Source organism: Ornithorhynchus anatinus, chromosome X1 (genome assembly GCF_004115215.2).
Source record: "Ornithorhynchus anatinus isolate Pmale09 chromosome X1, mOrnAna1.pri.v4, whole genome shotgun sequence".
Classification (NCBI taxonomy): Eukaryota; Metazoa; Chordata; class Mammalia; order Monotremata; family Ornithorhynchidae; genus Ornithorhynchus; species Ornithorhynchus anatinus.
Window position 1 is genome coordinate 11,292,113 of NC_041749.1, and position 24,493 is coordinate 11,316,605.

The 24,493-nt window shown below is 45.0% G+C and overlaps 1 protein-coding gene and 1 long non-coding RNA gene across 2 annotated transcripts in view; one reads left to right on the forward strand and one right to left on the reverse strand.

Moving 5' to 3' along the window:
- MCPH1 (microcephalin 1) overlaps nucleotides 1–24,493 on the forward strand; it is a 269,454-nt gene that overhangs the window by 185,409 nt on the left and 59,552 nt on the right. The gene's annotated exons all lie outside the window — the stretch shown is intronic.
- On the reverse strand, nucleotides 7,841–14,605 carry LOC114806556. Its single transcript, XR_003754593.2, has 3 exons — nucleotides 14,363–14,605; nucleotides 12,493–12,636; nucleotides 7,841–8,113 (listed from the first exon to the last, which is right to left on the reverse strand). It is a non-coding gene; the product is annotated as an uncharacterized LOC114806556 (long non-coding RNA).

The following is a 24,493-nucleotide window of genomic DNA, read 5'->3' on the forward strand; positions in this document are numbered from 1 at the left end:
TGAATAGTATTTCCTGGGCCTAATAGGCTCAACGCTTGGGAGAACATAACAAGAGTTTAATAGATATGCTCCCTGCCCTCAAGGAGAGCGACTGTGAGCCCGTTGTTGGGTAGGGAGTGTCTCTATTTGTTGCCCAGTTGGACTTTCCAAGTGCTTAGTACAGTGCTCTGCACACAGTAAGCGCTCAATAAATATGACTGAATGACTGATTGTCTCTGTTGCCCAGTTGTACTTTCCAAGTGTTGGCCCCCATCGGGCCTTCTGGTCGACCTGGACCCCATCGGGCCTCCTGGTCGTCCTGGACCCCGCTGGGCTTAGTAGAGTGCTCTGCACACAGTAAACGCTCAATAAATACGATTGAATGAATGAATGAATGTGAATTGATTTTATCAAGATGTCAGTCTTCATGTTGCGCTTAGTATGTTATTAAAGCAATGTTGATTTCCGGTCTTGAAATCAGAGAGAGTCTCCTTCAGCCACCATCATCCCCAATAAAAATAATAAGTGGAGTACTTGTTACACATCTTATGTGCCAAGCACAATACTAAGCATTCGAGTAGATACAAGGTCATCGTGTCGGACAGGGTCCCTGACCCACACGGCCCACACAGTTTAAGTAGGAGGGAGAGTAGACATTGAATCCATATTAACTGAGGCTTCCAGAGAAGTGAAATGACTTGCCCAGGGTCGTACAACCGGCAGGGAGAGGGCCAGGGTTAGAACCCACGTCTTCCTTCTCCCAGACCTGTGCTCTTTCCACAAGGTCACGTTGCTCCTTCACTACTACGGAACTTTTCCTAAGGATACGTTGACACAGGAGTTTGACACATTTTGCAGCTTGGTGATCCCGAACAGGTAGGGTGGCCATTCGCTTGGTTTTATATTGGACCGTTCAGGTTTCAACTGTGACCTCTCCTCTCTCCAATTCCAACATGGTACCAGACATTTTTCTGTCCATTTTTTATTGTGCTTTTGTTGTTGTTATATTTCAGTGCTTATAGGACGTTCCGGTCTATATGAGAGTCTATTCTTGTTGTGGTTATGAAATGACATTAAACTCCAAGAGAGAAATGTCTTGTACCTTTCTCACCACCATGGACATTATCGGTTACAACATCAACAAGGGTATCGGCTCCAAATCAATTGGGTGATGGTGACAGTTAACAGGAAATTGTCTTTGAATAAACCAATATATTGATTGCTAGAGGCAGTCAAAATGCTGGTACTTCTCTCACAGCAAGTGGCTATAAAAAATAAATTGGGATTCATAAAGACATACCGCAATGCTCAGTGACTTTTTACGGAATGGAAAGATTAACCAACTAAATCAATCGGTGGTATTTTTTGAGCTCTCCCTGTGTGCAGAGTACTAAACACTCGGGAGAGTACAACACAACAGGGTCGGTAGAAACATTCCCTGCCCACAGTGAGTTGACTAAACCTGAGGGCAGCATTTTTACTTTCCTGAAACAATCCCACCGCACACGCAGGAAAGCTAATGGGCTAAGAAATTATTTGAAGTCTCTAGTTCTTTGTATACCCAAAAAATCTCATAGATTATTCATCAAATCAACCAGTGGTATTTATTGTGCCGACTGTAAAAAGAGCCGGAGTAGATCCATTATAAACAGATTAGTCGAGGTCCCCGTCCTACTGAAGGGGAGGGAGGAAGGGGGAATGTCCATTTTACAGATGAAAAAACTGAGGCGCTCAAAGTCACCGAGGGTTTGGGAGGTAGGCCAAGGAGGTCCCTGTACTTTGGCAGTGTTGGGCTGTCAACTAGATCCAAATCCCTAGGATTAGAACCCTTAACTTTAGCCTAATTTGCCTCAAAATTGTGTTTGTCATGTTCAACCACCACTGCTCATTACAACCATTACCCTGCCTTTTGGTGTCCTTAAGTTGTTGATTCTTACTGTTCGTGAAGTTAACTCTACAGGGTCCCTCTGCTTCAAAGACTTCCTTTTCTCCATATTTCATCTTGATAGCTCTCCTGCAAAGCTGTCCTGAGATTAAGCCTCAGGTAAAGCCAAAGCCTTCTTATTTGAAGGAGATAAGGGGAAAAAAAACTTAATTCGGTGTCTGCCTTCTGATAAAGTGAACAAGAAACAGGCCTGTTTTTCTTCCCATTCCTGAAGGATGCCTCACTTGCCACCAGGCGCAACAGAGAAGACTCTTTGCCTCTCGTCAGAGCCAAACACATCAAACCGGCATTGTAGTCTTGACCAGTGGCCATGTTGGCAAAGACTCTTGCAAAGATCTCGCTGTAAAGAATGAGCCTCAGTCCCCATCGTGGCAGAAGCTACCCCTAAGAAAATAACAGATCTTTCCCTGACTGGAACTTGAAGGAAAACCTCTGCCAGACCACGGTCTCTCCGCCATCCAGTAACTATTCGGAAAGACGTTTTAGTTGGCCGGAGATAAGTGAGAAGATCTTGAAGCTCCGGGAAACCCCCTTTTTGTAATCAGTTCGTTTGGGGTGTATAAATATCTCCGTTTTACGGTAACATAAGAATTAATTTCTGATTTTCTTTTTCATTAGTATTTCTGTTTCTTTCTTTCAAGCGGTCACATCATCATTTCTGACCAAATGACAAATAATCAGTGAAAAGGGAAAAAAAAATGGTCCCGAGAGCTGAACTAAAATGATTAATCATCAAAAATTAAAATCTCAGTTAAGTGACTAATAGGCTGTTTTGAGTTTGGGCCACCTAGTTATCTAAAATGACATTAATTTGGAAGAAATTCAAAGGTAGCAGCAACTTTAATTAAGACCCCCAGAGGAAGGAGTTTATGAGGAAAGGTGAAAAGGAATGAAATATGTGTACTTTGGCTTGGAGAGACAGCAATGGTAATGGGAAGATTTTTAGAAAGACTGTATTAAAGCTTGCGGGGCTGCCTAGAGTCTCTGGGGTCCTTGGCTTGAATCACCAGACACCTGGTTAAAAGGATAGGTTTTTCAAGCACTGAACTGACGTGGATTATTTCCCCTGGGCCTACCATGTTGGGGTTAATTTCCTTATATTTTTTATGGTATCTGTTAGGCATTTACTATATGCCATGTGTATAGTATATTTACTATATGCCATTTACTATATGCCAGGTACTGTTCTAAGTGCTTGGATAGTACAAGTTAATCAGGATGGGCCCAGTCTGTGACCAACATTAGGCTCACAGTCCTAATCCTCATTTTATAGATGAGGTACCTGAGGCAGAGTAGTGAAGCAAATTGCCCAAGGTCACACAGCAGACAAGCGGCAGAGCCGGGATTAGCACCGGGTCCTTCTGACTCCCAGGCCCGTGCTCTATCCGCTAGGCCATGCTGCATCCAATCAGTTGGTCGGTAAGTCTGCCTCACCTGGGACATTCAGGGAGATGAGCCCCAAAGGTGAGCAGCTCCCTGGACTCTTTCCTGCCTTCCCAGAGATTAGCTGAGGTCGAACCTGACCTCAAAGATTTAGATCCAACCTAGGCTAGGCCCGGGAGGTCTGCCCTGGGACCAGGTCATCCAATTCCAGAGATGCATCCCGCATTCTTCCCCCCTCTCTCTGAAGTTGGAAGACCACTCTCTGGGTTTGGAACCACTCCACAATGGGCCAGGGTGGTCCCCCAAGTGTAGGCTGGGGGACCTCTGGACTCAGTCGTTGTCCCAGAGTGTTGTAGACTGATCCAGAGCCAAACAGGGTCTCCCAAATGACAGCAGATCCCTCTAACCTCCCTCAACCAAGTCTAAATGCTGAGGAGTCGTTCGAAATCCTTTGCGGGTTTGCGGAGGACACCCATCGATGGAACCTTCGATTGCCTGCTGCGTTCAGGTCCAAGCCATATTGCACTTTCTCTTGACCTCCATTCTGTTTCCCTACCGCTTTCCCTGCCTCAGACCAAGAGTGAATTTTTCTAAAGCAAGGAATGAACAAGAAAATAGCAAATAATTATTACTATTAGCCTGTTGTCAGCACTGGAAACCATACAACCCTGTTTTGGCAGAGAGACTTACTTGGTCTCAGTAGACTTTTCCCGCTTTCAATTACGGGCTGATAGCCTACCATTTTCCATTAGTTAGAACCATGATTGTCATAGATCTTCATGGAGAGATAAACTTTAGCAGATATTTTGGCATTGAGATGACTTGAGTAACATTAATATAGAATTTGGGACAAATTTGTCCATTTCCTTGGGCCACAATGAAATTATGTCCCTCTCTGCACTACATAAACGTTGGCATTTATTCAGCATATACGTATACATTATGCATTTATTCAAGTTGGCAATCGCTTTGCCACTAAAACTCTGTATTGAGGAGTACCCTTAGTAAATGAATAATAATTTTTCATCTGAAAATTTGACTTTCTCATTATTTTGATTCTAGAAGTGAATCACTACTAATTTCAGCTATGATTACCTTTTAGTAGCTGAAAGGAAATGTATCTCTTTATTTAGAAATTATCCCCAAAGGTAGCCAGAGTTGCCCTCAATCCCATCAAAATTTTGGCAGTGTGAAGTTTCATGGTAACTCTTTAACCTGAATCTTCAGTAAAACGGGTGAATTTACTGAGGAAAATGATTGTCTGCATATATTCTCTGCTTGGGATAATACGATTTTGTCTGAATCTAGCTCTTTGTGGGAAAGGGGGACGATTCTTGGAAACATGCCTGCAGTGATCAGATTATGTACCCTTGAAGGAACCAACACAATCATCTGTGATTGTCTGGCTGCCTCAACGTAGCAGATGATAAATCCTGTTTAGTCGAATTTACAATGTGAAGCCAAATGCCAGCAGGATCACCCCCCACCCCCAGCATTTTTCAGCATACTTCATAACTTAGTAAGTGATATTTCCCTGAATAGGAACATATGAAGTAATTTTCTTGAAGGACTGGGGGCAGAACCGAAATTTTCTAGTAGGATCACTAATATCTCTAACAGGGTAACTGATTTCTCCATTTCCAACTTTGTCCTCCGAATCCAATATGTCTGTTATAATAAGTACGACATATTAAGAAATAGCCCCTTATTTGTCAACGAATCGTCGCCCCCCCCCCCAAAAAATGAAGGAGTTAGGAGTTTTCTACGTCCCCGAATGAGTTTAATTTAGAGTCCTTTTTGAAGAAAACTGTATCTCACAGCCCAGTCCAGTGTAGCAGTGCCCCCGGTTTCCTGTTTAAATGAGACAGTTTGGGTGAGCACAGTAGGCTAATAGATTCGGACCACAGTCACCCCAGCTGGAAATGTCACCGCCCGCGACCTTGAACAATCCCAGCTGTCTCAGGCCCGTTTCTCACTATGCCCAGCCTCATTTCCCTCTACTCTCCATCAGACATCTCGCCGGTTTCTCCCCTTCCTAACTTAACGGCTGATTGACCTCGCTGGTGGAAAGGGATGAGGAGAGGGCACTGCGAACTATGCCACTCATACCAATCAGGCCTAGGTCAGGTCGCCTGCGAGTTCTGTGCCAGGCATGTCAACTTTCCAGACATCGATGCCCAAAACCGGACTTGGGATTGTTTTCCTTCCACCGTCATGGAGGAGGGGGTGACTTGATGGATCATATTCCACATCTGCCTTTTCTTCCTGGATTCCCACACGGACGATCGTCCTTCTGGATTGTCTGTGAGAAACAGGGGCACTGTAGAGTTAATTATTTTTTCTCTTTATAAAATAAAGCCAGATGGTAGAAAACCAGCTCTCACTCTATCCTTTATTACCAATTAAGCCATGAGAACTCAGGGTAGGTTGAGTAAACCAACACATCCGGCTTCCACACCGTGGAAGCTGGCCCACGGTTTCAGAAATGGCATTTCTTTTCCTTGACTCAGGACTTTATTAATCGAATCAGGGCTTTATATTAATGGCATCTACGAAGCCGGCTTCAAACAAAGTACTATTTCCTGACACGAGCACAGTCAAATGCTCTTAAAACAGATATTGATAAGACAGCTGGGACCCACTACAACTTTCGAAGCCAAAGAAGCATACGTTATCATCTCCAAAGCCACCAAGACGATCATTTTAGCCAGACAAAACATGTTCTTGTTGGCTTTCGTACCCTTCGTTAATGGCTTCCAGAAGCTCGAATGGTGTCTCTGATGATTCCCTTAAGGACTTCCGTGGCCTCCCTCCGCCCCCACCTCCCACCCCCTCCACTCCCACCGTAGCAGACGCCTTGCAAGGGGAAGTCAACAAATCACCTGAAACCAAGGCGCCTCGAGACACACGTTAACCTGTTCAAATCCCGGACGGATCAGAAATTGAAATGCATTCTTCAACACCCTCAGCTGCTGGTACATCTAATTAGAGCCAGGGAACGGGATGGAGTTGATCCAGAGTTAAGCTTGGTGTACGTTTTAGGGTTAGAGGTTGTCACCAATTTATACTGCCAAGAAAATGGCCGTGACAACATCTATGATGGATGCTTAGCTATTTGGCTGCAGGTCCTATTTGTTTGGATTTCCTTTTGCTAAATAGGCCCCTGAAGTCTCCTGCTTTCGTGTAGATCTGGCTTTGCGTTGAGGAGAGAGTACAGCAGTATTTGCCATAATGCTCTGTAAAGACCATATCTTTTTCATCCACTAGACTGTAACCGTGGTGCGGGCAGAGAACGTCCCTGCCGACTCCGTTATACTGTACGGAACAGTGCTCTGCGCGTGGTAAGCGCTTGATAAATACCATTCATTGCCTGTATGAGTGAATCTCCAGTTTTTATTTCCATTCGTTTCCTTCAACCCAGTTTTCACTACCGAGGAATGCCCTGTTTGGTAGAGAAGTATACACCTCCCAGTTTACTCGATCTGTGCAGTATATTAGTAGGAGTGGGCAGGAGTGATGGTGGTGGTAAGAATGAGGGTAGTTGTTGATAATGTTTTTCATCAAATGGATTCACTCAATAGTACTTATAGAGCGTTTACTATGTGCAGAGCACTGTACTAAGCGCTTGGAATGGACAATTCAGCAACAGATAGAGACAATCCCTGCCCAGTGACGGGCTCACAGTCTAAACGATGGTATGGACTAAATCCTGGGGTGTGTACAGGATTCAATAATAATAATAATGTTGGTATTTGTTCAGCGCTTACTATGTGCAGAGCACTGTTCTAAGCACTGGGGTAGATACAGAGTTATTCAGGTTGTCCCACGTGAGGCTCACAGTCTTCATCCCCATTTTCCAGATGAGGGAACTGAGGCCCAGAGAAGTGAAGTGACTTGCCCACAGCCACACAGCTGACAAGTGGCAGAGCTGGGATTCGAAGCCCTGACCTCTGACTCCCAAGCCTGGGCTCTTTCCACTGAGCCACGCTGCTTCTCAAGTGTTTCAAGCACTGTCACTGACCCACATAGAGATTCAAAGTCTAAGTTGAGGAAGACAGATACCAAGTCCAAAAATAAGCAAACCACCCCATGTTCTCTGCAATCTATCGCCCTAGTTTTATTGGCTACCTGAATCCTCAGAACTCGGTTACCAAAGATATCCGATCCAAAGTCCTTCCCCGACAAGCCCGAGAGGTTACTTCTCGGAGACAGGGATCAACTCTATTTACTGTTCTGTACCTTGCCAAGTGGTTAGTACAGTGCTTTGCACAGAGAAGCGCTCACTAAGATTGATTGAAACCAGGGATAACGTTCGCCTGACACTTTCACTGTGTTTCATTTGAAAATTACTCCAAGCCTTCGTGCCCGGTGGAAGTTACCATAAAACTTGGTGGACAGAGATGTGGGGAAACCATACAAACCTCAGGTAAAATGTCATCATCCTAAACCAGAATTTTAGGAGTTTCTTTTTCTCTTCTTAACAACCCGATACCACAGAGGAAATGCTGATGTAAATTCACATTAGATGGTTTAGATTGTTTTTGATCATTTATTTGTGCAACTTCCTCTCTTTCCTTGAATTTTGCCACTGAGGATATCGACACGAAAACAGGATCTTCGTAACTCATAAACTCATCTAGGACTAATTTCCCACCAGAAGTTCTCATCTCCGTTTGTGACGTCATTATGTGTTGCCGTGGGTAGAGGATGTCTTTTGAGTTCTAAGCAGCTGTCCGTTATGAAATCATAAGGAAAAAGCAGAATGATCCCTGTTTCTGAAGTGCGTTTTCTGGCCACAGAGTAATGCTGCATGAGAAAATGGGATTTCAGGAATATTATGATACGGCATGGTGATAATCTGAGTTCTTGTGTCTAACTATAAGTTCTTTAAGTGGTTTTAGTGTTTTTTCAAGGATGAAATAATTGGTGTTATTTTAAAATCGATAGGCAATAACTCATTTTGAGAAAATCACCAAAGGTAATAAAATACTTTTAATGCCTTTCATCTTGTTCTTCATAAAACCTTTAATTGGAGCAATAGCTCTATTGTGGAATAGCTCTATTTTAGAGCAGGTCTATTTAAACTAAAAGACCCATGCATTACCGAAATACTTAATTTGGAATGCATTTCTAAAAGACCTCCATTTTCCTTTGTATTTCATGGTTACGCTTCAAAATTCCTATGCTATCCGTATTTTTTTTGACATCTACCAGGCAGTTTCTTTTTTTTTTTAATTCTGCAATTCATCATCATCACCATCAGTATTAATTTAGCAGCTACTTTCTGCTTCACGTGGTACTAGGGATTGAGGTGAATTACAAGAGAAGTATGAGGCAAGAGGCCTGCCCTCAAGGAGTTTGAAGAGGAGAGAAAAGTAAACGCCCCCCCGCAAAATCACACAGAGACTTACTACATGTGTCCTTTAGAGCTGTGAAAACAGTGGATCTTGAAGGAGGTAGATTTTTTTGTAGGTTTTTGAAGGGAGGTGAGAAATGGGTTTCCATTAGGAGAGTGATGTGAGTTTGGCACAGTGAATGGACCTGATGAAAGGAGCCGGTGACCCAGAGCAGGTAATAATAATAATAATAGTGTTGGTATTTGTTAAGCGCTTACTATGTGCCGAGCACCGTTCTAAGCGCTGGGGTAGACACAGGGGAATCAGGTTGTCCCACGTGGGGCTCACGGTCTTAATTCCCATTTTACAGATGAGGGAACTGAGGCACAGAGGAGTTAAGTAACTTGCCCAAAGTCACACAGCTGGCAAGTGGCCGAGCCGGGATTCGAACCCCTGACCTCTGACTCCAAAGCCCGTGCTCTTTCCACTGAGCCGCGCTGTACTGAGATAAGCTGGTGGGGAAGAGGCATGTTAGAAGGTAAATTGCTTTACTCTCACTACCCGGCTTCTCCTCCTACCTGGGTCTGAGTCCTGGGTCCAGATCAGCTTAGAGAGTTTCCCCAGAAGTAAAAGGAACTTTTTCTTTCTTTTTAATGGTGTCCATTAAGCGCTTACCATGTTCCAGGCAAAGCAATGGGACAGATATAGCCTAATCAGGTTGGACCCAGCCCATGTCCCACATAGGGCTCACAGTCTTCATCTCCATTTTACAGATGAAGTAACTGAGAAGTGAAGCGACTTGTCCAAGGTTACGCAGCAGACAAATGGCAGAAACAGGATTAGAACCCAGGACCTTCTGACTCCCTCATCAGGTGCAGTTTGCACGGACCAGTGTGAGCATAGAGCGGTGTCTGGCCGAGAGAACTTTCTCTTGTAAACTCATCGTGAGCAGGGAATGTGGCTGTTATATTGCTGTGTTCTACTCTCCCAAGCACTTAGTACAGTGCTTTGCATACAGTAGGTGCTCAATAAGTATGACTGATTTTATATTTGTAAGCTCCCTGTGGGGAGGAAACCCATCTCTTGCTTCTGCTGTAGCTTCCCAAACGCTTAGTATGCTTAGTACACGAGAAGTTAAAGAAGCAGTGTGGCCTAGTGGTTAGAGCGTGATCCTGGGACTCAGAAGGATCTGGGTTCTAATTGTGGCTCCAGCCCTTGTCTGCTGTGTGACCTAGGGCAAGTCACTTCACTTCTCTGTGACTTCAGTTACCTTATCGGTAAAATGGGTAATAAGACTGTAAGCCCCATGTGGGACCTGGACTGTATCCAACCTGATTAGCCTGCATCTACCTCAGTGCTTGGTAATGGCAATAATAATAATAATAATAATAGTGCTGGTATTCTTTGAACACTTACTATGTGCCAAGCATTGTTCTAAGTGCTGGGGTAACAATAATAATAATAATAATGGTATTTGTTAAACACTATGTGCAGAGCACTGCTCTAAGCCCTGGGGTAGGTAAAGGGTAATCAGATTGTCCCACATGGGGCTCACATTTTTTAATCCCCATTTTTACCGATGAAGTAACTGAGGCACAGAGAAGCGAAGTGACTTGCCCAAGGTCACAGAGCAGACAAGTGGCGGAGCCGGGATTAGAACCCACGACCTCTGACTCCCAAGCCCCTGCTAAGCCACGCTGCTTCTCAAGGTAGATACAAGATAATCCGCCTGTCCCACGTAGGGCTCACAGTCTTCGTCCCCATTTTACAGATGAGGTAAACGAGGCCCAGAGAACTTAAGTGACTTGCCCAAGGTCGCACAGCTGACAAGCGGTGGAGCCGGGATTAGAACCTATGACCTCTGACTCCCAAGCCCGGGCTCTTTCCACTAAGCCGCTGCTTCTCTGGTACAGCGGTACAGTGCCGGTCACATAATAAGCAATTAAAAAATATTATTTTCAAAAAATACAGTCCTCAGCACTAAGTAGGTATTCAATGGATGTCATTAAAACTGTTACTAGTAGCCAGTCGGTGAAGAACTTTGAACCTAAGGGACAAGGGCGAGCGAAGCAAGTAGGAGTTGTTCTGATTTGAAAGGATAATAATAATAATAATGTTGGTATTTGTTAAGCGCTTACTATGTGCCGAGCACTGTTCTAAGCGCTGGGATAGACAGAGGGGAATCAGCTTGTCCCACGTGGGGCTCACAGTCTTAATCCCCATTTTACAGATGAGGGAACTGAGGCACAGAGAAGTTAAGTGACTTGCCCACAGTCACACAGCTGACGAGTGGCAGAGCTGGGAAAGTGGGAAAGGAGGAAAGTGACACATTCAACCAGAAAGATGACCGACGTGACTGGGACTAGAGGAGGGAAAGATCGAAGACTTTAGCTCAGCTATTCAATCAGTGCTATTTACTGTGTGTGCAGAGCACCGTCTAAGCACTTGGGAAGGTGAAATCGAAATGGTGGACGTGATGCCTCCCCCGGAGGAACTCACTCTTTACAAAATTGTGATGTAAAAGGTTTCTACGAGGGTAGCGACGGCGGTAGTGGAACAAAATGGATGATCTGAGAAAGAGTAGCCGCGTTTTCTAGCAGGTAAAGAAAGAACTGCCTCATTCTCATCTCTTTTGCTGCTGATCTCGTGTTCACACCTTCCCTCTGGCCTGAAACACCCTCTCCTTTCACACCTGGCAGACTTATCTACTCAAACAGCTTCTCCCGCCTTCTCCTCCCACCTGGCCCTGACTGAGTCCTGGGTCCAGATCAACTTAGTTTCCCCAGAAGTAATAGGAACTTTTACTTAAGATCGGCGCGAGAAGCAGCGTGGCTCAGTGGAAAGAGCCCGGGCTTGGGACTCAGAGGTCATGGGTTCGAATGTCAGCCGTGTGACTGTGGGTGAGTCACTTCACTTCTCTGGGCCTCAGTGACCTCGTCTGGAAAATGGGGATGAAGACTGTGAGCCCCATGGGGAACAACCTGATGACCCTGTATCTACCCCAGCGCTTAGAACAGTGCCCTGCGCATAGTAGGCGCTTAACAAATATCAACATTATTACTCCGAGCCTTCCCTGACTAATAGCCTATCTAGTCCAAGCCTTATCTACTCCAGGAAGCCTTCCCTGACTGTAAGCCCGGTGTGGGCAGGGATTATCTCTTTTTATCCCTGAATTGTACTTCCCAAGCGCTCAGTACAGTGCTCTGCACACAATTAGTGCTCAATAAATATGATTGAATGAATATCTCATCTCCCCATTCTATTTCTCTCCCTATTGTGTCACCTATGCGCTTCAGTCCTTATCTCCTAGACATTTAGGTACTCACTCCACCCCCTACTCCTACAGAATTTATGTATCGCTTCTGCCTATGTGTAATTTCTTTTATTGTCTCTCTCCACCACTAGATTGTAAACTCTCTATTGCACGCTACAAAACGCTTAGTATGGTTTTCTGTGCAGAGTAAATGCTCAATAAATACCACTGATTGCTTGGTCGGTTGGAGAAGCAGTGTGACTTAATGGAAAGAGCACGGGCTTGGGAGTCAGAGGACGTGGGTTCTAATCCCAACCCGGAACCCGGATCCACCACTTGTCCGTTATGTGACCTTGGGCAAGCCACTTAACTTCTCTGTCTCTCAGTTCTCTCATCTGTATAATGGGGATTAAGACCGTGAGCCCCACGTGGGACAACCTGATTACCTTGTATCTACCCTAGCGCTTAGAACAGTGCTTGGCACATAGCAAGCTCTTAACATACAGCATTCATTATTATTATTATTATTATTACTGATTAGCAGACCTTTCCCAGTAGAATTCAACCTGAGAAAAGTTCCGTCCTGTGCCACTTACCCCTTTAGGTGTCCATTAGACTTTGCTATCGTCTGGCATGAGTCGTCCAGTTCTAATATCGGAGCTAAAACATCAATTTACAGTCTCTAGAGGGTGACATTTTAGACTTTCTGGCCTGGAACTAAATTTCGAATTGGCAGCATCCTGAAGGAAGGCAGACAGTGGAAAAGATATAAAAGAGTAAAACCAATATATCTGAAATTCATTTTCATGTTTGTCTCCCCTCTACTCCCCCGTATTGTAAACTGCTTGAGGGCAGAGATTAGGTCTTCCAACTCTACTGTTTTGTAATCCTTTAACTGTTGGAGTTCCTCAAGGGTCAGTTCTCGGCCCTCTTCCGTTCTCCATTTACACTCACTCCCTCCGTGAACTCATCCGCTCTCACGGCTTCGACTACCATCTCTACGCAGATGACACGCGGATCTACATCTCCGCCCCTGTCCTCTCCCCTTCCCTTCGGGCTCGCGTCTCCTCCCGCCTCCAGGACGTCTCCACCTGGATGTCGGCCCGCCACCTAAAACTCAACTTGAGCGAGACCGAGCTCCTCATCTTCCCTCCCGAACCCGGTCCTCTCCCGGACTTCCCTATCACCGCGGATGGCACGACCATCCTTCCCGTCTCTCAGGCCCGCGATCTCGGGGTCATCCTTGACTCGTCTCTCTCGTTCACCCCACGCACCCTATCCATTACCGAGACCTGCCGGTTTCACCTCTACACTATCGCCAAGATCCGCCCTCTCCTCTCCACCCGAACGGCTACCTTACCGCTACGGGCTCTCGTTACATCCCGGCTAGACTACCGTGTCGGCCTTCTCTCCGACCTCCCTTCCTCCTCTCTCGCCCCGCTCCGGTCTATTCTTCACTCCGCTGCCCGGCTCATCTTCCCGCAGAAACGATCTGGGCGTGTCGCTCCCCTTCTTAAACACTTCCAGCGGTTGCCTGTCGACCTCCGCTCCAAACAAAAACTCCTCACTCTAGGCTTCGAGGCTCTCCGTCACCTCGCCCCTTCCTACCTCTCCTCCCTTCTCTCTTTCCACCGCCCACCCCGCACGCTCCGCTCCTCCGCCGCCCACCTCCTCGCCGTCCCTCGGTCTCGCCCGTCCCGCCGTCGACCCCCGGGCCACGTCCTCCCGCGGTCCCGGAACGCCCTCCCTCCTCACCTCCGCCAGACTGATTCTCTTGCGCTCTTCGAAACCCTACTTAAAACTCACCTCCTCCGAGAGGCCTTCCCAGACTGAGCTCCTCTTCTCCCTCTACTCCCTCTACCGCCCCCCCTTCACCTCTCCGCAGCTAAACCCTCTTTTCCCCCTTTCCCTCTGCTCTTCCCCCTCTCCCTTCCCATCCCCTCGGCACTGTACTCGTCCGCTCGACTGTATATATTTTCATTACCCTATTTATTTTGTTAATGAAATGTACATCGCCTCGATTCTATTCTATTTAGTCGCCATTGTTTTTACGAGATGTTCTTCCCCTCGACTCTATTTATCGCCATCGTCCTCGTCTGTCCGTCTCCCCCGATTAGACCGTAAGCCCGTCAAACGGCAGGGACCGTCTCTATCCGTTGCCGACTTGTTCATTCCAAGCGCTTAGTACAGTGCTCTGCACATAGTAAGCGCTCAATAAATACTATTGAATGAATGAATGAATAATCGATCGATAAATCTATCAGTGGTAATTGAGTCCCTATCAGGGGCAGAGCACTGTACTAAGCACTTGCAAGGATCCAGTACAACAGGTAGACGTGTTCCTTTCCCACCCCGAGCTACTCTCCCAAGTGCTTAGTACAGTGCTGAGCACAGTAAGTGCTAAGTAAATATCATCGATTGACGGCCCTCTCACGGAGGACAAATTCTCCACCCAAGTGATATTACCTTCCACATCTATGATTTGATCCTCATCTTTTGAACCCATAATTTTGGAGCAGCAGGTATTTAGAGTAATGTTTATCGCCCACTCATCTCGAGTGCCTCTCTTCTTGTCAGTTCTTGCCCTTCTCTCACAGGCAACTGGAATATCTTCCCCAGTCGAGGCTGCTAAAAGAAGAAAAAAACATGTGGCAAGTCAGTGTGAATCACCAAAGCTAGGGGAGGGCATCCTCTTTGGCCATCTGGCCATTTTTGAGGCCGTTATACCGGTTGTGTTTTTGGCTCCATTACCGGTGATCCCCAGTGCCTTTGTTTAATAATAATGGTATTTGTTAAGCACTTACTATGTGCCAGGCACTGTACTAAGCCCTGGGCTGAATACAAGCAAATTGGACACCGTCCCTGTCCCACCTGGGGCTCACGGTCTCAATCCATTTTTCACACTGTCGTAGAGAACCTGTAGGTAGTCACATTTTTATGATGACCTCTGGGAGCAACAAATTCCTGACTAGCTCACTGCTGTCTATTTGAAGCCCTTTCAAATGGAGCAAATGAACAATGGAAATTTGCTTTTATTGGTTTTTCCTGGGAAGCCACCCTGTTCGAGTAATGGATGCGGCGTATCCCCAGGAGAACCCTGGCCTGTTCGCTGACGGACCTGAGAGCGACTGTCACCATCCTCCACCTGCGAATCCCTGCAACCCATCAGTGATGCATAAGAAACATCTGGTTTCCTTTAAAAGCCATTAAAAGCAACCAAATGATCTCTTCCTCTCGAAAGGCCTCACAGACAGCGTGAGAAGCGGCCCGGCCTGCCGGAAAGATCACGAGCCTGGGAAACGGGGGTCCTGAGTTCTAATCCCACCTTTGCTACTTGCCTGCTAGGTGACCTTGGGGAAGTCACTTCTCTGTGCCTCAGTTCTCTCGTTTGTAAAATCAAGATCTGGTACCTGTTCTCCATCCTATTTATTAAAAATGATAATAATTACGGTACTTGTTAAGTGCTTACTGTGTGCCAAGGGCTCCTCTAAATGCTGAAGTATAATCAAGTTGAACATAGTCCCCGTCCCACATGGGGAGCACAGTCTCAATCCCCATTTTACAGATGAGGTAACCGAAGCCCAGAGCAGTTAAGTGATTTGCCCAAGGTCACACAGCAGACAAGTGGCAGATCCGGGATTAGAACCCCCGACCCCTGACTCCAGTGCTCTTGCCACTAGGCCATGCTGCTATTTAGACTGTGAGCCCCCTGTGAGGCAGTGACTCTGTCTGACCTGATTATCTTGTATCTATCTCAGTGCTTAGGGCGGTGCCTGGCATGTGCCTCAGTGGAAAGATCCCGGGTTTGGGAGTCAGAGATCATGGGTTCGAATCCTGCCTCTGCCGCTTGCCGTCTGTGTGACTGTGGGCAAGTCACTTCATTTCTCTGTGCCTCAGTGACCTCATCTGTAAAATGGGGATTAAGACTGTGAGCCTCACGTGAGACAGCCTGATACCCTGTATCTACCCCAGCGCTTAGAACGGTGCTCTGCACATAGTAAGCGCTTAACAAATACCAACATTATTTTTATTATCTTCCAGACGAGGAAACTGAGTCACAGTTCACCTGGAAAAATTAAGAGAAAAGAGAAAATGGGTGAAGGCTGGGGTTTGGTTGGGAGATCAGATTCCAGATAAATTTCATGGTCCTTAGGGTTATAGGTGGTATAGTCATTTATAGTAGTTTTTATTGGAGCAACTGGAAGAAATACTGTTGAAGGGCTGAAGCAAAGCTATTTATTATGGTAAAATATGAGAAGGGAAACCATCCTATATCTGTAGTTTTAGTAAAGACAGCTGTTGAGAAAAGTTTGATGACTTTTGTAGATTGTGTAACCCAGTATCTTTGCCATAAAAAATTGGTATAAATCTTTTTTGATTATATTTCTGAAGCATTTCAGTTCTTGAAAGGCAGTTTCATTGCTCTCTCTCTATCACTCCGCCTCTGTCTACTGCTTCTCTCTCTTTATGAAAGCCAGTATACTCTTTGACTTTGTTTATTTTAAAAGGGATCTTATTTGTTTCCCCTTCTTTTGAATAAACAAAATAGCATATTCCTTCTTTTTCAACTGCAGTGCTGCATTCATCGTGCCATCTTTTTTGAATGGCTGTGTCTCTCGTTCTGCTTGGGTGCCAAGAAGACTCAGGAGATTTGATGAGTCCAAATTGAAAGAATTGGCATCATCGCAGCCCAAGGGTGCTAAACTTCCTCTTTGAGCACTTCTTTGAAACTGTCTTTTAGACCTGGGGCAGGGGAGAATTGTACTTGTTCCCTGTGAAGAAACATTTTTCCTTTAGAGAGAGCCGACCTATGGTAATGCAGAACAATTGGTTTAAAAACTCTTTTGAACCCGAGCCCATATACTTCCTCATACTACTGATGGAGGGTAATGATAGCCATCGAGTGTGATGCTAAGCGTGAAGTAAAGTGTATCAGAAGCAAATGACAGCAGGTTCCCCGCCTACATAGAGCTCACAATGAATGAAGGAAACAAATGCTGCCGTGAGAAGCAGTGCGGCCTAGTGGATAGAGCCCGGGCCTGGAAATTTGAAGCATCCATTTGAAAAATGGATGAATGCATGCGTGAGGGTTTGGAGTGGCTTTTGTGTCGATAGAACTGAGAGTTTTGAGAGTTAACTGAGGAAGACATGGTCGAGGAAGTGGGATTTGGGGAAGATTGAGGTCTTATCGTAGCTCCACCACTTGTCTGCTGTGTGACCTTGGGTGAGCCACTTCTCTGGGCCTCAGTTCCTTCATCTGTAAAATGCAGACTAAGCCTGTGAGCCCCATGCGGGACATGGACTGTATCCAACCTAATCGGATTGTACCTACCCAATCGCTTAGTACAGGACCTGGCACATAGTAAGTGCTTAACAAATACCGTAAAAAAAAAAGTTAGAAAAAGGTGCCAAGATGAATACCAGAATAAATCAAAATAATAAACCAATCAATAGTATTTATTGAGTGTTTATTGTGTGCAGAGCACTGTACGCTGCACTGGGAGATTACGATACAGTAGTCAGACACAATCCCTGCCATCAAGGAACTCACAGTCTAGACTATATTTATACTAGATAGATAGATTAGATAGATTAGATAGATAGATAATTAGATAGATGATAGATAGAGGTGATAGAAGATAGGTAGATAGATAGATAGATAGATAGATAGATAGATAGATAGATAGATAGATAGATAGATAGATAGATGATAGATATAGAGAAAAAAATGGATGAATGCAAGCGTGAGGGTTTGGAGTGGCTTTTGTGTCGCTAGAACTGAGAGTTTTGAGAGTTAACTGAGGAAGACATGGTCGAGGAAGTGGGATTTGGGGAAGATTGAGGTCTGGAGAATTTCCAGGCCAAAGACACGAACTTCCAGGCCACGATAGCCACAGTAGCTTCATTGCTAACCCAAGACAAGTCGAGCGGCTTACCTAAGGTCACTCAGCAGGCGAGAGGGGAAACTGGGACTGCTGTTACATCATACAGCATCCCATGGACTCTTAGGCTTCTAAGAGTAATAATAACACACAGCATACAAATAATGACGATCTGTGAGGCGCTGACTACATGCCAAGCACTATACTAAGTATCAGGATAGACATGAGATAGTCCAATCAGACCACAATCCCTGCCCTTCATCGGGAGAACAGGTTTGTAATACCCACGTCGCAGATAGGGAAACTGTGGCGCAAGAAGTTAAGTAAATTGTCTGGAATCAAACAGGCTGGTGGCGGAGCCAGAATTAGAACCCAGATCCTCTGATTTGCAAGCCGGTGCTCTTGCCGGTAGGTCAAGCTTCTTCCCTTGTTCCCATTTTAGTCTCTTGGAGAAGCGTGCTAATTCTCTTCCGTAGACCGTAAGCTCCTTGTGGACAGGGATCTTGTCTACCAATTCTGTTGTATTGTACTTTCCCCAAGTAGTTAGTACAGTGGTCTTCACACAGTAAAGCGCTCAATAATGCCACTGATTGATTGGGATCCCCCCTCTCGCGTGGAAGAAATACGGTTGCTTTCTTTGGCCACATGTTCTTTTAAATTCATTCATTCATTCAGTAGTATTTATTGAGCGCTTACTATGTGCAGAGCACTGTACTAAGCGCTTGGAATGCACAATCTCTTCCGAAGAGTGGAAGTTCGCTATTTATGTCCATACAGATGGTGCCTTTAGAAAAAATATTCAGACCTAGACCTAAAATCAGAGCATCGGTGATCATCGATGATGAGGCTCAGTGATTGAGAGCTGCTATATGAACTTCAGAGCACATTTGAGGTGCTGGGTGATGGGATCTGGAGAAGCAGCATGGCTTAGTGGATAGAGCACAGGCCTGGGAGTCAAAAGGTCCTGGGTTCTAATCCCAGCTCTACAGCTTGGACCTTGAGCAAGTCATTTACCTCTCTGTGCCTCAGTTACCTCGTCTGTAAAACGGAGATTAAAACTGGGAGCCCCATATGGGACAGGGATTGTGTCTAACCAGATTAACTTGTATCTACCCCAGAGTTTAGCACAGTTCCTGGCACATAGTAAGCACTTAACAAATACCATCATCATTATCATTACTATTATTATTCAGTTATCTAAATTTGAAGCTGTAAAGTTGCTTGAATTTCTTCCTGCCTCCCCCATCAGATTGTAAATTCCTCAAAGGCAGGAACCTTGAGTTATTCTTCTTTTGTATTTCTGGATAGAGGTTAACGCAAAGCTTGACCCAAAATTAGACAGTCAATAAATATCGTTATAAATGGTGACAATCATGATCTTAGCACAGATGAACTTGACTTCAGAAGTGCTCTTTTTGGGCCAATTCTTTTTTTGCATTGCATAGCCTCATTCTCATCATCACTGGTATTTGAAGCTATTAAATATCTCTGGTTTCTGCAGTGAACATTAAGTAAACTTGTTATCCTTCCTACTAAGGAAAAGGTTTCTTGTCTTAGAGTACCTAGTACAATGTTTTGCCTGGCAGGTGATTAAAAACATCAGCACAGTGAAGAACTGAGCAATAGATTGTCTTATCTGTCTCTTCAGTCTCACTTCTACTCATAGAAAAGACCTGACCACCGATAGCATCATATTCCCGCCTCTGCCACTTGTGTGACTTTGGGCAAGTCATTAACTTCTCTGTGCCTCAGTTACCAGTTATCTGGAAAATGGGGATGAAGGCTGTGAGCCCCACGTGGGACAACTTGATTACCTTGTATCTACCCCAGCGCTCGGAACAGTGCTTGGCACATAGAAAGCTCTTAAGAAATAGCATTATTATTATTATCATTATTAAGTCTCTGTGTATGTGAGCAAATAGGTTACATCAAACAGTCAAACTTATTGTACACTTACTGTGTACAGAGCACTATAGGAAGTATAGTATAACACAGTTGGTGGGCACATTCTCTCCCCAGAAGGAGTTTACTATTCCAAGGCTACGTATTTCTGTAAATACAAAGAATGGTGCCCTGTGAAATGCTCTTGACTATAATTGTTATTCCAATATGCCAACAGGAGACTGGCTCAGTGATTTAATATCTACGTGATTGCTTTTCAAGCTGTTCTAAACTTCGCAGAGAGATGGTTTTTCAGGTCCTCCCCCAGGTTTCCAAGAAAGTGCCAAGAAATGATAGCGTGAAATCTGGGCAGGTAATCACGATTCTGTAAACCGAGGATTTATTTCACTTATGTGAATTCCTGAGTGTTTTTGGTTTGGGGGGGGCTACTTTTGGGAGGGAAGTTATACTGCTGATTGTGATTTTGAATACTGTCACTCTCATTTTAATACTTCCACAACACTTCTCATTTTTTGTAGAATATGTAAAGTGTGTGTTGTGTTCCTAAACTGAGCTCCTGTCATTTTAATACATTTTTAAATTAAGAAACGCAAATTCAGAGTCCCCTGTGGTTTGTTGAAATGAGAGTTTACTGTATTACATATAAGGATGTTTTAGAAGTGGACGGGAATGTGGTTTAGTTCCTTTTCCCACATTGACCAGAATTTATCCGTGCATACTTTCGAAGCCCTCTTCCATGTGAATTTGTCTTAAGATGTGTGTATCTGGTTGCCTACCGAGGAAGTTTCTGTTCAGAAAACACCTTGACTTGATAAGCTACATTCTCCAGTGGGCAGGTTACTGCCTGGGAACGGTACCCACTTTGGGAAGCTGATTTAACTCTTACATACCACATGAATGCCACTTCATACCGTGAAGGAATAATTTACTGAAAAGTGAAGGAATCAGGCTCAATGCGTGAGGAGGGTCTTGTAGATTGAGAAGACTTTTCCTTAAAAACATTTTGTAATCAAAACGTGTGCGTGTTTGTTTTTTTTCTCCCCCCGGACTGAATCATTTTGTTTCTAAGGCAATTTCCTAGGTACCGTTCCAGGATTTCAGATTCTGAAGCATGCTTACAGGTTCCCAGTGTTCAAACTAGCGACTGACATAGAGCCGACTGAGTGGAAATTGTCGCAAGCGCCCGGCTCGTTCCTGCCGGGAACCGAGGTTACTGGGAAAAGTTTTTTATTTAGTCTTCCCAACGTGCAAGGGAGTGACACATACGTGCACTCACTCACTCCACCACCCAAGGGTCCAGTACCAGTCTGTGGTCAAAGGAGCCCTTTCTGTTGACGCTTCTTTCTGCTTCAAGTGCTGCTGCCTTCCGCTGCTGTCGAGTTCTGCTCTCAGCATGCTTTCTTCTTGCTTTTCTACACGCTTCTGCTCCTCTGCCTCCCGGTGCCCCCTAAATACCTCAAAGCCTTTTATCTGCCTTAGGTATGGCAGCTGTGGCTCAGTGGAGAGAGCCCGGGCTTGGGAGTCAGAGGTCATGGGTTCGAATCCCGGCTCTGCCGCTTGTCAGCTGGGTGACTTTGGGCAAGTCACTTCACATCTCTGGGCCTCGGCTACCTGTAAAATCGGGATTAAAACCGTGAGCCCCACGTGGGACAACCTGATCACCTTGTATCCCTCAAGCGGTTAGAACAGTGCTTTGCACATAGTAAGTGCTTAACAGATGCCATCATTTTTAGCATTATTACGTGGCAGTCTTTGGTGGGTCCAGGCCTGTCACCGGGTAGAACAGGAAGAGAAAGCCCTGCCTCCTTCCATGTTCTACCCCCCAACAGGCCAGCAATCACCTGCCTCAGGTAGAGCCCATCAGTGCCTTTGCAAAGTCTCTTCCTTGTTGTTGTCCGTGGGATCACAAACAGTCCTTAATAAGGCAGCTTGTTGTGAGCCCACTCCAGAAATTACAGTTCCTTTTTTAAATAACTTTAACTTCTGTGACTTCATGGGAAACAGGTGAAGCCGGTTTGACTCATTTCAGTGGGCTGCCTTCAATCACTCCATCAGTCGGTGGTATTTACCGAGCTCTAAGTATGTGCCGAGCGCCGTATTAAGCCTCTGGGAGAGTACACAACAGAATTAGTAGACACGTTCCCTGCCCGTGATGAGCTTACAGTCCAGAGCCTTCGACATCAAGATCCAGGAGGCAGAGGCCAGGAGAAGCAGCGTGGCCCTGTGGAAAGAGCCCAGACCTGGGTTGTCATGCCATCTCTGCCGTCAGCTAGCCGTGTGTCATCCCTTAAGGAACGGCTCTTGGAGGAGATGTGCTTGACCCCGTTAGTGAGAGGGGATGGATCAGACAGAACACGATATAAGAGAGTTGGTAGAGAGAAGCAGCGCGGCTCAGTGGAAAGAGCATGGGCTTTGGAGTCAGAGGTCATGGGTTCGAATCCCTGCTCCGCCACTTGTCAGCTGTGTGACTGGGGGCAAGTCACTTAACTTCTCTGTGCCTCAGTTACCCCATCTGTAAAATGGGGATTAAGACTGTGAGCCCCACGTGGGACAACCCGATTCCCTCGTGTCTACCCCGGCGCTTAGAACAGTGCTCTGTACATAGTAAGCGCTTAACAAATACCAACATTATTATTATTATATGTTCCTTGCCCACAACACACATATATATATATATATATAATTTATTCATTTTATTTGTATTAATGCCTGTCTCCCCCTGTAAACTGTAAGCGCAATGTGGGCAGGGAATGTGTACGTTTATTGTTGCATTGTACTCTCCCAAGCGCTTAGTAGAGTGTTCCACACACAGTAAGCGCTCAATAAATATGATTCAGTGAACTGAATGAATGAGACAGGGCACCCCCAGCTCTGACCCGACCTGCTATTCCTTCATGAAATAGTCTTGAGCCTCAGTGGACTTTTTAGAGCAGCCAAATTTACTCAATCATTTCTCGAGTCCAGATCTTCTGAAGGTGACGGGTGCTATGTTTAGACCTATAAAAAGGTCTCGCTGCTGCTCTCAGAACTTTAGAGTTTATGCCTGCTGAGCAACACTGTGATACAAAGTTACACTGTGATTCTGAAGGCGATCAGCCGATCCAGAAGTAATATGGCTTGGCTCTTGCCAAGGATGTAGAGTAATACAGTGCACAACGAGGCATAGCAGATAGAGCACAGGCCTGGGAGTCAGAAGGAATCCCCGCGCCGCCACTCGTCTGCTATGTGACCTTAGCAGCCAAGTCATTTAAATTATCTTTGCCTCAGTTACCTCGTCTGTAAAATGGGGATTAAGACTGTAAGCCCCATGTGGGACAAGGATTCTGTCTGAATTAATCACCCTGGATCTGCCCCAGAACAGTGCCTGGCAATAGTAAGCGCTTAACAAATACAATAAAAACCTGATCTTTCCCTTTTCTTTTTTCTTCGTCTCCCCTTTGTTGAAGGAGAACTTGTATAAGTGTTTAGGATGCGTGTCCCCTCCATGCTTGGAGATCTCAGCAAGTATGACCTCGTAGTTTTCATCTCTGGCTCCGTGGTGACTGCCTCAATAATCAGACAAGTTCCATATCTCTGACAGACAGGTATTAATATAAATAAATAAGTAATTTATAGATCCTAACTGTGGAGGGAACTCATAAATTAAGGGGGAGTGGGGCTGTCAGAACTTGGTGGAAGAGCTCAAAAACGTAGCTGAAGTAGATTCATCAGGTGGCCCTCTTCTTGGGAAACAGAGCTACGGAAAAGGGCAGCTTGTGTTGTTTACATTAAACGTGTCTAGCTTCTTCAATTATTTAGCTACCAGACAAGAATGCTCACACATTTTCCAAAGCTCTGCGTCTTCGGGCAGCTTCGAAACAGAGCTGAGGTGACAGCAGTTATTCCCTCCGGCTGCGATTTTTTGATTTAGAGAAAACATGCTACAGAGTTGATGCTTGAGCAGTGCATTCGCACCCTACTCATTTATGGCCAAATAAATGCAACCGGAATTCGGGAGAGAGAAGACTCCCGTGTGTGTGAATAACTAGCCTGTTTCATATCTTGTAATGAGGCGGCTACAGCTTTTCTATTCAACCCATTGTAGAAATGGTCTTTTTCAAAACAGTAATAAATTAAGCAGAGCACTCTTTCTCTTATTTGAACTCTTGACTCAGAAGAAAGCTACCAAACCGAACAGGGGATCAGGGAGAGAACCATGAAGAGACCCTTGTTACTTCATATCGAACTCAATATTTTCCAAAGGATCAAACTTCTTTGCAAGGGCCCAGTGGCCTTAAATTCTTCAGAGCATTCATTCAAAAGTGAACATCCGAAGAGTCCAAAGGAAGTGGAAATATTTCTTTCAACTAGAGTTTGTATGTTCTAAAATAGGAAGGCTTCTTCCGAGCCTCAGTATCTTAAAAAGAACCTTGATCTTTGTTACGTGATTGCAAAACAGTAATAACTTCCTGCTAGGATCGGAAGGACATTTTTTTAAAGAATGCTCTACTTACTCCAGGAATTCTAGATATATTTTGATTTTTTTTCCTCCGATGACTCAGAGAGACTTGTCACTACCTGGGTTTTAAACTGAGGCTTCGGGATGCCTGTGCTTTAACCACTAAAAACTGCATAACTTAATGAAAGAATGAAAAACTGAGGATGTTCTTTGGGTGTTATTCTTATCATGATGAATGATGCTTGTTTTCCTCTACACTTTAATTAGAATGTTTCTACATTGGCCAAAGAAAATATTGGAATGGAGACAAAAACCTGAAATTATAGGAACAGAGTTTGATGTAATAGATTTTTTTGTAAAGGAAACACAACTTGT